The sequence below is a fragment of the Canis lupus genome, chromosome 20 (assembly GCF_003254725.2).
Source record: "Canis lupus dingo isolate Sandy chromosome 20, ASM325472v2, whole genome shotgun sequence".
Lineage (NCBI taxonomy): Eukaryota > Metazoa > Chordata > Mammalia > Carnivora > Canidae > Canis > Canis lupus.
The window spans coordinates 27,742,785-27,758,104 of NC_064262.1; the positions used below are offsets into that span (position 1 = coordinate 27,742,785).

General features: G+C 44.7%; 1 long non-coding RNA gene across 5 annotated transcripts in view; it reads left to right on the plus strand.

Annotated features, from left to right (window-relative positions):
- LOC112666013 (uncharacterized) overlaps positions 1 to 15,320 on the plus strand; it is a 127,575-nt gene that overhangs the window by 17,506 nt on the left and 94,749 nt on the right. The gene's annotated exons all lie outside the window — the stretch shown is intronic.

Genomic DNA, 15,320 nt, shown 5'->3' on the forward strand with positions numbered 1-15,320 from the left:
TCTGCCTCTCTCTCTGTGTCTCTCATGAATGAATAAATAAAATATTAAAAAAACTAAAATGTTTTTAACTTTGTATTTGGATATAATTTTAACCTTACAGAAATGGTTTCCAGAACCAGCACACAGAAGTCTTATGTCCCCTATACCCAGATTTGCTAGCTGTTAACATTTTACTGCAATTGCTTTGGTACTTGGTGTATGATATTTTTCAGAACTGTTAGAGAATAAATTGCATATTTTATGCCCCTTTCTCCCTAAATACTTCACTGAATATTCCCTAAAAAGACTATCTCTCCCAAAAACCATAGTGAAGTTAAACTTTCAAGAAATTTGACCTTGGCAGACTTTTGCTTAATCTGTCACCCAAATTCCATTTTGCCAATTGATCCATTTTAATACATTTAATACACTTTAGATTACTCTCCCTCAATATGGAATCCAGGCTAAGATCGGGCATTGCATTTCACCATTCTTTCTTCTCCTTTAACTTGGAATTTTCACAGCCTTTTGTGACATTGAAATTTTTGAAGGATATGATGTGCCTCCTTTAAAAACAGGATATTCATCATTTTGAGTCAGCCTTGTATTCCTTATGATTGGATTCAGGTTGTGCATTTCTGACCAGAAGACTATGGACGTGATGTTGCGTCCAGTATCATACCTGGAGGCACATGATGTCCATCTGCCCTTCACTGGTGATATTAATTTTGATCACTAGGTCAAGGTGTTGTTCAGTGTCTTCACTGTATAGTTAGCATATTTATATCTTTCAATCCATCAGCCATCTGTGAAGATTTCCCAACTCCAGCATTTCTTTGTTATTTGTTTGTTAGCGCTGGGAATTCTTCTCTAAGCATTTTCCCTATTGATTACTAATTATCTGTCTATTTGCATTATGTACTCATGCATTTCTACTGCCAGTTGCTTATAACTCATTACTAGCCTTAATTATCTTGGTGCCTAAATTGTCTTAGATTTGGCCATAGCAAGTTCCTGTGTCCTCATGAAATTCCTCCATTATTATGGTGAGCACTTCTTTCTTTCTGGCACAAGAAGATGTTCTAGGCAGGTTCGTCTCCTGCCTTCCTCAGCCCCATCCTGAAATTCTCCTAAGAGCCCTGGTTCCTTTCAGTTTCCCTAGACTCTTAATCTCCAAATCCTAGCAATGCTCTTTACTTCTGAATGGTGACCTTTGGGATGGTTGTCAATGTACTTTCTGTGCTTTTCTGTTTTGCTTGAATTTTAAAAGTAATGAACACACACACACGTTTTCCACAAAAGCCATAAAAATATTAGGAAAGAACCCATAGCCACCATCAACCAGACTGCTGCCTAAGTCAAGCATCCAAATGGCACTCCCCCCTCTTCTGGTTCTCTTTCCCTCCTGATAGCACTTCCAAAGACAGGGAGAAACAGTTATTTTGGTTCACATCAGACCTTTAATCTTGGGAGCCACAGACATGAGCCTGGAAGGGAGGCGGGGAGCTAACATACGGCAAAAGTGAAAATGCAAGGTCGGAAAGTTAAATGAAACAGGAGGTGTTTTTCCCTCCCTGCCCCTCAAGTGGGACGTGGAAGGGCTTTTAGGCGTAGGCTGCACACAGATGTGACCTTTCAAAGTAAAGGGCAGCTTCACAGCTACTGTGGGGTTGGCCACCCTCCTGGAGAACAAAGCACAAAAGCTAATGACAGTCCCTTTTGGTCACAGCCATAGGACTTGCAGTGCTTGTTGAACAGAAGTGCTGAGAGTGGGCGTCCTTGTCTGGTCTCCGATGTCGGGAGAAGAGCTTTCAGCTTTCACCATTGAGAATATTAACTGTGGACTTGTCATATACAGCCTTTATGATTTTGAGGTAATTTCCCTCTATTCCTGGTTTGTTGGGAGTTTTTAATCATAAGAGAGTGTTGAATTGTATTTAATGCTTTCTCTGCGTCTATTGAGATGATCATGTGATTTTTAGCCTTCATTCTGTTAATGCGGCGCATCATCACATGAATAGATTTTCATATGCTGAACCATCCTTGTATCCTATGGATAAATCCCACTTGGTTGTAGCGTCTGATCCTCTTAATGGGCTACTGGATTTGGTTTGCTAGTGTTTTGCTAGGGTTTTTATCTCTATATTCATCAGGGAAATGGCCTGCAGTATTCTTTCCTTGTGGTATCTTTGTCTGGCTTTCCTATCAGAGTGATGCTGGCCTCATGATATGGGTTTGCAAGGTTCCCTCATCTTTGGTTTTGAGAAAGGGCATTAATTCTTCTTTGGAGGTTTGGTAGAATTTACGAGTGACAACATTTGGTTTTGGGCTTTTCTTTCCTGGGAGGTTGTCCTATATTTTTATCTGCTAAATCTGGCAACTTAGCACTGCTGGGGGAAGGGGGATTGAAGGATTTCCTGGAGAAGGAGACATCTGTGAAGAGCTACAGACAAATAAATGTGTGTGTCTGGAATGATAGGTAGTAGGTGTGGAGTTCTGAGGGACTTCCCTTCCCCCACCCCCAACATGGCCTCTGGAAGCTTTTTATCTCTCAGTTACCCGGAAAGGGTGAGATTTTGATAATAATCAAAATTACTGAAAATTTTGATTTCAGTAATTTCAGTGATGGATTTCAAAATTCCATCACTGAAGCATTGGTCATGCACCAGATATTATTAGTTTATGACATTCATGTTATTTCTCTCTATCCTCTCTCAACATTTCTCTGAGGCAGGTGTTCCCATTTTCCCAATGAGAAAATCGAGGCTGAGAAAATCAATGTGATTTGCCCTAGGCTAAAAAGGCTGTGATAGACCCAGAATTCACATTCAGGTGGGTTTGATTTCAAAGCCCATAAGCTCAAATGTTGTTTAGATTGCTTCTAGGCCCCACAGAAGGCCTGGGTATTTGAGGGATGGAGCTACAGCAGTTTGCAGTCATGCTTTTGACCCTCCCTGAAGTTTTGAATCTGAACTCTGTGATCCAAGTGCTACTATATTTCTCAGCCCCAGAGGTGCTTCTGAACTGGAGAAGATGCTTCTGGGCCCAGCCTGGTGGGAGTCACGTGGTCCGTCAAGGGCCTGGCCCGGCATGCGAAGGGAGGATAGGCAAATAAGGCTAGTCCTGTTTCTTGGATCTAACAGAGTTCAAGTGAGGCCAAGTCAAGAGTGGCAAGTCAAGATAGAAGGTTTCCTTTAGGTAAATAGAGCAGTAAAAGAGAAGGCTTAGGGCCTGTTCACATGGTGGACAAGGACATGGACTTTGGAGGTTGAGTTCAGCAGGAGTCTTGTATCTACCACTTCCAGCTGCCTCCCCACCCCTAGACAAGTTATTTGAAATCTCTGAGCCTCTGCTTTCTTATAGGCAACATGGTTTAATATAAGTACTTGCTGTGGTGGTTCTGATGATCTAATGGGATAAAGTTGATAAAGTGGTCAAGTAGTGCTTTGTATATGGTAGCCATCACCACCATTGTTGTCAGTGATGAGGGTCATTACTGCTATTAAAAAGCTGGAAACTTGACTCTTTGCATCGCTTTCTCTCCACATTTATTAATCACTTATAAATTTGTGTCAGACCCTGGGCAAAGAAGAACCCAAAGTTCAGCAAGGGAGACAGATGAAAAAGGCAGGTCACACAGAGTAAATGATAGTACAGGAGGGATGGACTCGGAGCAGTGAAACTCTGGAAGAGCAGAACTGCACATAGTGAAAGCTAGCTGCTATGGGCTCGGGCTAGACGAGTTGGCTTACTGGTTCACACCACTGAGAGGGACAGGAGGAGCCTGGCTTCATGGATTGCAGCCCTCCAGCAAGACTGGAGTCAGGTGCTCGTGCCAGGTTGCCATGAATCCATCTCTCTGCGTCTCTCAGCTCTGGCTCCTGTATGCTGCTTTCACTTTCAAGCATCTCTCTCCAGGTTATATCCCACTGGCTTAAGAACTCTTGCTGGAAGAGAAGTCTTTTTTCTAAAGAGTAATGGCAACATTTTCAGCACTGTTTGGCCTGAGTTGGATGCATGCCCATCCCTGAACCATTCATGGTGCTTGTGGGCCTCCCTGCAGATTCTGGGAGTATGCTAATCCTACCTGGTACTGATAGACCATATAGTCCACTTTCCTAGGGGAAACTGAGTTATGGTCATGAAAAGGGGGAATGGACACTAGGTAAGCAAAGGCAATGGGTGTATGTTCCGAGAATGGTGGAAAGGATGCCAATGAAAGCTTCTAGAATGAAGGGGCCCCTCTTAATTTTATTTTATTTTTAAAAATATTTTATTTATTTGACACAGAGAGAGAGATAGACAGAGAGAGAGAGACAGCACAAGCAGGGGGAGCGGCAGAGGTAGAAGGAGAAGCAGGCTCTCCACTGAGCTGGGAGCCCAATTCGGGGCTTGATCCCAGGACTCTAGGATCATGACCCAAGCTCAAGGCAGACACTCAGCCAACTGAACCACCCAGGTACCCTGAAGGGGCCTCTGTTTAAACCCACAGAGGCATGAAAGTGTGCCTTGTTTGAAGAGCAACAAATAGAAGGTAGAAGCAAGGAGATGGGAATGGAAAAGGACAGGGATATGTTCAGAGAATTTCATTTTTCCAAATGTCATCACTTATGTTTTCTTGGAGCCTCACTTAGACCACCCGGTGAGGAGGGTCAACTCCAGTTTTCTCACATGCAAATTGCAGATATTTCCATCTGCTTTAGAAGTGGTACTGGCAGTTCCCACTGTCACTAAGTTCAGATGCTGTAGAAACCCTCCCTGGTTTCTCTCGCTCGGGCCCGCCTTTGTAAATGGTCCCTTTGTCAATATCTCCGCAATTACCTTCTTGGGGTGTGTTAGGCATGTCATGTGAGGGCCTTGATGAGTACAACAGCACGTACATTCGGGGATAACGTGTAGAGGAACTGGTTCCAAAAAGCAGCTGTTTCTCTGCAGAGACCCCTGCCTCATCTTCTCTCAGCATGGAGAGAGTGGTAGTTAAATAGCGCTTACATGAATCATGCAGCGTGGTGGCCAATAGTCAGCGGAGAAAGAAATGAATTGCAGGCTATTTGTCACCAACAGGCTGTCCAATCAAGCTCCTTCATGATTTGTAATACAAGGTAGGCTTCCACAGGAAACATTTATTTTAGCTTCATCATTCCCTCCTCTTAATGATGTTTACTTTGCAAATGCTTCTCATAATTTCCTTTTTCCCCCCCAACTGCATCCTCCTGTCAGCATCCTCCTTTGTGCCAAGAGTACAAACAGCTCAGAGATTCCAACTTCCTCAGAAGAAATGTGACTCTATTAATTACTCTCTCAAATGGGACTTTCAAATCCCTCTGTAGAACTAAATAAAAACTAAATGAGAAATATCACAGGAAGATGGATGAATGATTCGACCCAAACAGATACTAGAAATTCAAGGTCAAGCTCCTTCTCTAACAGTAGCATTCAGAGGCTGCTGTTTCCTTCCAGGTGTTTTTTTCTTTTATCCCCCCACCATTATATATCCACAGGGTACTAAGGGACTAGACTGGACTCTGCAGTGATGAGCAGGACAGACAGGCCTCTGCCCTCACAGAGTTTATGGCACAGAGGGGCAGCGAGAAAGGTAGGAACAAGCATTACACAAGGATGTTAACAAGGGGACCACAGGCAATCCAGAAGGGAGGGCCAGCAAATGCTGCCCAGGAGAAATAATGTTGGAGAAGTTGAGAAGAGATCAGCCAGGTGAAGGTGGAGGGGTGCACCAGGCAATAGGAACAGCCTTTACAAAGACTTCAAGGTGCGGAGCTGGCTTTCAACATCTTACCGCATTTCCAATAGTGCCTTGTCCAGCTGGCCTGCATTTTAACCTGTCTCTGGCTAGATCCCAGAAGTAGGCTCCAAATCCTTCAGCTCATTTCCAGTTCCTCCTTCTCACTTGTATCAGGTATCCCACCCTCAGGTGGCCTTCAGCTCATTTCCAGTTCCTCCTTCTCACTTGTATCAGGTATCCCACCCTCAGGTATATCTTCCATCATATCACAGCTCTGTTCAGACATACCGTGGCTGTCCACATTCTGTCTTTAATCTACCCTTGTGGTGTAGGTCCTACTCCGTGCTCCACGCGCTCTCTGTGCATTTTTCTCTTAGCATCTTCAGGCCTGGCTTCTGGGCCTTTGGTTGAGCTCTTCCCGTCTCCTGCATTGTCCTCCTCCCCTGCAGAGCTGTGTTAGCCAGGGTCCCAGCACAGTCCACACGGTACACTCAAACTGGGTAGCTGAGAAGCATTAAAAAAGAAACTATGCACATAGATGTGCACAGCATTTAGGGAAACCAGCATGAGGTGGTGCAGTACTTACAGCCTTCCATCACCACCTCCAGCCAGAAGGAGCAAGAGATGGAAAAGTGACCAGATACAGAAAAAGCAGCTTTGTGGAGGAGGCTGTCCAGCCCAGGCTTTTCCACCCTCCTATCACCTACAAGGTCACAGGCCTCAGCCAACCAGAAGCCAGAGGCAAAGGCACATGTAGATGCAACCCGTGCAGGTCAGCCTTCTTGGACAAGAGCAGGGTAGAAAAGAGTGCTGAGAAGACCCAGAGGGATAAACAGAGAAGAGGTGCAATGCCCTCCCTACTTCCACCACTCATCTCAGCCTTTTCAAAATTAGATCCATGAATCAAGATCCAACACAAATGCCAACTCATGCAAGAATCCTCCCACCTGTGCCGCTCACTGCCCTCCAGCTGGAAGCCTCTTCCTCATCCCTGAACATGTTCACTACCTTCTCAGAACTTCTACCATGGCACTCCTCATTTTGCACCTTACGCCCCCATGACTTCTATGCTCATGCTTAGGTTGGGCTCTCTGAAACCAGATCCTGAAATGATATTTGTGTCAAGTTGACCTCGGGAAGAACTGGTAGGGAGGTGGGAAGAAGGAAGGAAGCCTAGCCAAGCTAGGGTATGACTCAGTGCTGCAGGGGAGGCCCAGGCTCTGTGCACATCTGCCCTTAGAATTGATTCCGTCAGGGGCAAGTAGCGGTCTAGATGGACTCCCACGCCAGTCAGTCACTGGTGAGGGACCTCTAGTTCTCTGAGCTCACAGGCAAAGTGGCTCTGGCACCTGTTGTTAGATGCTGAGAGAGGGATGTGGATGCTGGCTTGTGAATACAGACATTCACTGGGGTCTGGCATGGACAAAAATGGTGAAGCAATTAAAAGAGGTGGGGGGCAGCACTGATAGGTCTGTTATTACTCACATCTCTCTCCCTTCTTAGATAGTCAGCTTCTCTAGGGTGAGGACGGGAGTCATCTCTGTAATACCATATGTATCTTTGTAATGTCAACATCAAGCACCAATGTCGGCTCCGTGGGTGTATAACTAATGCAGCTGCACGGCTCTAAGAAGGACCCCCCACTCCGTGTAATCCTCTACTGTCACCATTTTGAAATTCTTACTGATTGTTGAACAGGGAGTCCTGCGTTTCTATTTTGCACTGAGCCCCATGAATTATACTGCTGGTCCTGCCTAGCACAAAATGGACATTTGATAGGTGTTTAGTGAATGCAGGAACGATGCCTGGCATTCATTAGATGGTCAGTAAGTGCAGGCTAAATGGGTGTATCAGAAGGAACTGTTGACTTTATGTCTTCAAGTGCAAAGATGAGGTATGGTGGGGTCTTGCCATCGACCCTGGCTGCTGCTTCCTCCAGTCTTCACACCTCTCTAGGCCCCTGATGAGGTGTGGGTAGGACTTGTTTATTTCAAGTCGCTATTTATTTTTCTCTTCCCATGACACGGAAAATTCTTGGCATCAGGCAGCCTCAGGGTAACACTATTTTTATTTCCCCAGCAGAATAATTAAATTTAGGTTCAGTTGCTCTTCCTTAACAGAGAGACTGTGGGCAAAATAGGATGAAGAGCTGTTGCAAATGGCTGGCTGGGATGGGTTCCAGAGAGACTGGGCACCTTGATCTGGAACACATTTACTGTGGATCCACATGGGGAGGAGAAGCAAAGGCTTTGCTAAGATCAGTCAGCCAGACCTGTCTGCTGTCTAGAGCAACCACAAACATATCTGAGAATTACAGAACTGGGCGGAGCCGGAGGAATGATCATCTAGACAAGGGGTCAGCAAACTATAGTTCACAGCCCAACTCTGGCCCAATGCCTGAATTTGCAAATAAAGTTTTATTGGAACACAGCCACTGCCATTCATTCGTGTATTGTCTATGGCTGCTTTCATGATACAACAGAACTGAACTGTTGTGTTAAAAACTGGGTGGCAAAAAAACCCCACAAAAACTGGGTGGCATGCGAGACGGATAATATTTATTATTTGACCCTTTAAAGACAATGTTTGCTGACCTTTGATCTAGATAAGAAACCCTCAAAGAGTGCTATGTAGACATTAATAGTCCTTCAGAATTATTATAATATTCTGGAGTAAAGTCTCTCTTTTCTGTTTAACTTGAAGCTGAGCTCAATTTTATATTGAAATCTTTCTTTTACTGCCGTAACTCAAAGAAAATGAGTCAACGGAAGGGAGAATTGTTAGAGACCTATTTCTTGTCTCATTGGCCACCATTCTTCTTGAGGCTCAGGCACACAGAATGATAGCCTTTCCCTGCATGTCCCACACATGTTCCTGCTTTCCCATATGTGCTGCTCCTCTTCTTGGAAGGAAGGGTCTATTTTATCTTCTCTATTTCATGATCTCCAATTGTGAATCATCTCCTAAAGGATTCCATGGAATGCCTAGAATTACCACTCAGCAGATTTCCCAAGACGTCCACAAGTACTTCTTGAAAGCTTATGGTATGCAAAATAGTGTTTTTCAGTGCTAGGAATTAGGGGAGGGGTTTTCTCAGTTTGGATTCCTCCCCAGAGCAGACCCTGAGACAAGGATTCAGGTTCAGGAAGCTTATAGACAGGCAATTCTAGGGAGCAGAACTGAGGAAATTAGGAAAGTGAATTAAGGCAAGGAGCAAGGATGATAAAGATGTGTTAAGGGGTAGCTGACTAAGGGGTAGGTAACTCTGGCTCAATTTTGCTGGGGTCCTTCTGTTGGACTTGTCTCATAATCATAGGGTGAGAAGGCTGGAGGATGTAGCCATGGACTTTGCCCCACCACTGACTGAGTTGCCCCTGGGGTTTGAATTCTCCTGCATGCCCTGGGTTCCTCTGTCTGCTATAGAGCAAGCTCCCAGGGCCCCAGGAAAGAGAGACACGTGTACCTGAGGTAGAAAGTTGTCAGTGGGCTGGAAATAGTCTACTGGGGTTACAGGTGAACTCAGGTGTGCTGAGAAGGTATGGGCTGGGCATCAGCATTTCCTGCTACAGAATGACATTCAAAATATTTAACCTGGGGGCGCCTGGGTGGCTGAGTTAAGTGGCAGATTCTTGATTTTTGGCTCAGGTCATGATCTCAGGGTCCTGGGAACGAGCCCTGAGTACCAGCTCTGTGCTCAGTGGGGAGTCTGCTTCAGGATTCTCTCTCTCCCTCTGCCCCTCCCCCTGCTCTTTCTCTCTCTCTCTCAATTAAATGAATAAGTCTTTAAAAAAATTATTAGCCCATGCAGCATGAGCACAGACCATTCAGAACAGGTGCTAGTTGTGAACATCTGGTGTGGGCATGCCAGCACTCGAGTGCAAACAATCAGCTGTCCCAAGGATGCACACATGAATAAGCATCTTGGTTTTTAGGCTGAGCTGCTCTCCAGGAAAAACTGATGGGATTTCTATGATGACATCCTCTTCCAGAGCTTTTAGCATCAGCCCCAAATCACTCAGAACAGTTGAAATGAAGATCAGAGTTGGTTTTGTTTGTGGCCTCAGGGCATAGACAGAAGCCTCCCGCCTCTCTCAGCCCAATTACCCCTCTCTACCTTAATTTAAAAAGGATTCAAAGAGTCAAGAAAGCCCAGTTCACTCACACATGGTCACCCCAGAGATTACAAATGATTTTCATTCTGCACCTCTCTTCCCATCCTGATCTCAAAGAAGGGGGCTGGTGGAGGGAAATCTAGCAGGAAGGGCTCATGAGCCGGGAGCCACATTACTATGCAATTTAGTGTCTTCACTATTCCACGCATGCATTTCAGAGGGAATCAAAGTGTCAGAGAAATTGAAGATCCTTTAGAAACCTCCTTGTGGTTCTCCTTTCCCCACTTTTAATTTCATTATTGATTTTCATGAAGTCCTCCAGAAGCCCCCAGTACCTACAGCTTCCTTTTTTCAAAAAAAGAGATTTTTAGAAAACAGGGAGTTTACAGGCTGGTAGAGATACAGCATCCTTGCAGCCAGATAAGCCCTTGGCCTGACACTGAGGCCTCTGTCTCTCCTGGTGAAGGGTCCACAAATTTCCCAGGATTAACCTGTCTCACTGCAGGGTTCCAATCTGTTTGAGGTCAAAGTATACCCTTAAAGGTAAAGAAGGACAAAATACTGTAGTGAGGAGCAGATGAAGCTGGTGCAGTTATTTTGAATATAAAGATAAATCATTGAATTTTGAAATGGTTTTATCTAATAAATAAACACGTGCCGTGAAAAAAATGGCTGGGCTGGCTGAGGTCCAAAAATCAGTAAGACACAGAAGGATGACCATGTGGCTCTGCTTCCAGATAATCACAGCTGGCAGTTAGTTCCAGGTGCTGGGCTCCTCTGTCCTCACGGATTGTCCACTCTCTGTGGGCTTCATTGGCCCCTAAACAATGAGCACATATCACTGTGGCTTTGATCTTAAGAATATTCTCCACACTGCTTATTTGCTGGTTCTGAGCTAAAGTAGAGTGAGAGCCATCTTAAACTGACTCTAAATCTTCATTCTCACCGATTTTTAAAATGAGTACAGTCTTTGTAATAAGACCCAGCTTGCCTATTTAACATTAAACCACATTGTGGTTTTTTTCCCCAATATGACATTGACCCACATCTAAGCAAATATCTTCATGTTCCCCTTTGCACTTCTTCCATTTGAGAAGGACTCATTAATTCATATATTTGTTCATTCAATATTCACCAGTAGCTTCTATATTCTAGGGGCTGTTCTGGGTGTTCAGGATGCTATACAAGATAGTCAGGGCTCCTGCTTTTAAAGATCTGATAGGCCAGTAAATGGCCACTGAATTGTGGTTTTATGTGGCACTTATAAAACATGTATAGGGACACCTGGGTGGCTCAGTGGTGAGCGTCTGCCTTCAGCTCAGGGTATGATTCCGGGGTCCTGGGATTGAGTCCCACATCAGGCTCCCTGCAAGGAGCCTGCTTCTCCCTCTGCCTATGTCTCTGCCTCTCTATCTCTCTGTGTCTCTCATGAATAAATAAATAAAATCTTTGTTGAAAAAGAAAACATGTATAAAGTATATTTACCTGCTGTTAACCTAAAAAGAACATGGAGAAATCATCTGCTGCTTTTCCTCCTCTCTCTCTCTTTTTTTCCCCTCTAGGACATCTTTGGCTTACTGACATTTAGCCCTCTATCTATTGGGCTTTGCCATAGATGGCCAAAGTCAAAAGCTAGCAAAGAGGAGCAAAAGAGACAGATTTTTAAACAATTTTTTTAAATTTTTTATTTATTTATGATAGTCACGCAGAGAGAGAGAGAGAGGCAGAGACACAGGCAGAGGGAGAAGCAGGCTCCATGCACTGGGAGCCTGACGTGGGATTCGATCCCGGGTCTCCAGGATCGCGCCCTGGGCCAAAGGCAGGCGCCAAACCACTGCGCCACCCAGGGATCCCAAGAGACAGATTTTTAAATAATTAAAATTTGTCCATTTGCTCGCTGGCACCTTGTTATAATCTTTTTTAAGAACTCTCGGTTTGCACAAAAGAGTATCAGAATGGGAAGGAACTTTAGGGCACATCTGGCCACAGGGCCCTCCTTTACTAAGTAAGAGAGACTCAGACCCAGAGAGAATCTGGGGCAGCAAGCTGGGAGGGAGACTCGTGGTTGTGACCGTGCATCAGCCTGTCCGCAAAAGCCACTGTGCCACTGTCAGGAAGAAACCCTCCTCTCCTCCCCTGGCCTCCTGCCTGCCATTTGCACTTTATTCAAGGAAGACCATGGGCTACAGTCTGCATGGGTGCAAAAGTTCCGATGCCTCCCTGCAAAGGAAGAATTGCCTAGAAAATTAAACCTAAATGACATGGAGAGGCAAGGAAAAGCATGTCTTATTGTTACTGCTTCTCTGCTTTAGCTCTTGCAGAATCCTTTTGGGTTCTGGAGCTGTGCGCTGCAGCTGTGGCCGCTTCCTCTTCCTCTTCCCTCGGAGGGGAGTTTGCGGTAATTGGGTGTGATCCTCGATAGTGCAGAAGCTCTTCGTTGTTGGTTTTACGTCCACTCACGTTATCATACGGAGGAGCCAGACCACGGCACAAAACAGGCGTGGGCGGAGTTCTGGGTTTTATCTGCCACTTACTGATGCAACCCGAAGTAACTCGCTAGACCTCTTCGGTTTCATTCTCCTGTGTGAGATGGAGGTGACACCACCAGTATCTCACAGCTGTTTTAGGGATTAGGTAAAAGATCATATGACAGTATCTGGCGGCAGTAGATGCTCTATCAGGGGCAGCTCTTAATAGTAATGATGATAACAGTTTGTCTGGAATCACACAAAGTAGAGCAAGATGTGTGTGTAGGGGCTGGCACGTACCTGAAGTACTCGTGTGCTTCTCTGAGTCCCACAGTAATGTCTTTAGGAAACCTGGTCTCATTCTGATCCCAAATTTGTATTTGAAGAAAGCATGAGGCACACTCACAAAAGGTGGAGGACTTTCTCAGAGCCATACAGCTCTTGGTGACCGGGCTTGGACCAGGGCCCAGGTCCTCTCTCTGGCCCACTTTTCTGGGTCGGTGATCTCTCCAGGGTCAGAGCCCTCCCAACTGCACAGTCTGAACACTCACACAAAGTGGGGGAAATCCAGACCACAAAGAGCCTCTCTGTAGGTAGAGTTCCTATTTTGTCAGCAAGCAGGTATGAAAAAACATCAGTATGTTTGCTTTCTTCACACTCAGAGTTGTGGATAATGTATTGAAGACTTGTAACAAGAATGCACGGTTTTCATCAAGTGGGCTGGAGGGGAAGAAATGCCTAGACCCACTTCATGCGGTGGCCCCTCCAGAATTAGATTATGCACAATTGTACCCCCCAAAGGATCAAAGAGAGATGAGAATCCATGTGGCCTAGACTGGAATTGAAGGAAAGAAGACTGGCACAATAAATATTCCAGGCCTGAAATCTCTGCGATACAGTCTCGCCCTGTCCATGGGCTGGACCACCTTTCCGGGTTCAGCAGACTGGTCTCCCCAAGAGCACTCATTAGCTCTACTGATGCTGAAGGTCAGCTGATGAGCAGCATTCCTGTTGGTTTTCTTCCAGCCCTTTTCCCCCTTTCTTACAAAGAGACTATTTAAAGCACAATTCCTGATCTCATACTTGGACCCATTTTTAGACACTAGAATAAAGAAAATTAGGGGTTCTAGGACTGGGTATGTTTCTGTCACACTCACCAAATTGCAAGCTCTTGGATAGGAATATTTTATCTCTATTTAATCACAGGAAAACTTCCCAGGGAGGCTCAGGTTAGCTCCTTTTATATAGTGACAATGCAAGAAAGATTTCACTAAGAATAATAAATGAGATTATTCCATCAAGACACTTTTACTGAACCCATACCTGAGAAGCAAATAACATTACCTTCCAGTCCCAGTTACAGATTTTGTATTAGAGATGGTTGTTAATTTCCCGTCAATCATTTCTTTTCCAGCTCCTCCCTTCTTTCTTTCAGAACCTGCCCATATACTTTGTAAAGACTCAGTTCCCACAGTCCCTGCTGAGTGGGTGTGCGATTTGCTTCTCTGAATGCAGACAAGTAGATCAGGAGTCCCTACTAAAATGCAGACAATCAGATTCTCTCTCTTGGGGATAGGAATTGGGTTTCTGAGCTGCCACTGAGTGTCTGTTAAGCATTTAAAGAGAGAGGTGAAATTAGCAATGGGGACATTGTGTTTGTTCTTGTGCCAAGAAGCAGAAAGAACTGGTCAAGAGATAGAGATAAAAAGGAAGGTAGAGATAAGGCTAGAAATGAGAATGAAGGAGTATGGGTAGGAGGGAGGGAAGGAGAGAATGCAGAAAAATGGCCACATTGTAGACAGATGCAGAGACCAAGAAATCAATTCATTTAAGAGAAACTAAGCACAAAATATTGGCCTTGGGGCACCTGAGTGGCTCCGTCGGTTAAGTGTCTGCCTTCGGCTCAGGTCATGGTCTCAGGGTCCTGGGATGGAGCCCCACATTGGGCTCCCTGCTCAGTGGGGAGTTTGCTTCTCCTCCCTCTGCAGCTTCCCCCTGCTTGTGCTCTCTCTCTCAAATAAATAAAAAAAATCTTTAAAAAATTTTTAAAAAATCTTTCTGTTACTGCTTCCAGTATTTTGTGCACATTAATTGAATTCTCTGATCTTTCATTTCATTATATCCCCCTGTGATGCATACAGTCCTTACCTTTTCCTGTGTGTGTGTGTGTGTGTGTGTGATATAATGGGTTTTTTTCCTTGCAGCCAAGAAATATCAAGACAGATTTGTATCCATAATCTCACCTACAATGAACAGTAACATTTCAAGATGGCACCTTTGTCTTAAGAGTAGAGCTCACGGTCTAGGACAGGAACCAAGAAGTGAGGGAGGCTTTTGTGATCTATTATTTTAGCATCATGTTCATTGATTTCTCTGTCACTAGTGCTTCACGTGCTTTGGCTCTGTTTTCATTCTTTGCATCAAGCTAAAATAGATTCTATAATTGATATCCTCCTCAGAGGAGCGTGACTTTCCATCTGGGATGGATTTTCAAAAATTCTTACTTGGATCCCAGAGGGTTGGAATGGCTCCAAGATTCCTCATAACACCATTGGCCAGCACCTCTTTTCCCCTTCCCTGAAAGGTGTGAATTTGACCTTTTCATTGGTCACCCAGGCTGCCATATTCAGCTACTTGTGACTAGGATACAAAGGGCTTTGAGGGAGAGCAGCCCACAGAGTTCTATTTGAGGGATGCCAAATGCTTCCCCAGGACCCAGCTGGTGCCTCTCTCTCACACCGTGCCTGAAATGTGCACAGTTATTTCTGGTGAATTATACTATTATTGCTCACGATGAATTCTAATATTAAAAAAATTAGCAAATATAAAAAAAAATAGAGTTGCCCACAGAGAGGACAGAAAACTCTCAAATCTGCTGGTTATGTGACTTTGGAAACATCAAAACCTTTGTCCTTCAGTTTCCTCATCTGTAAGAGAATAATACTAATACCTACCTCAGAGAGTTGTTATGTGGGTTAAATGAGTTACTATTTGTAAAGCCCCTAAAAGGGTGCCTGG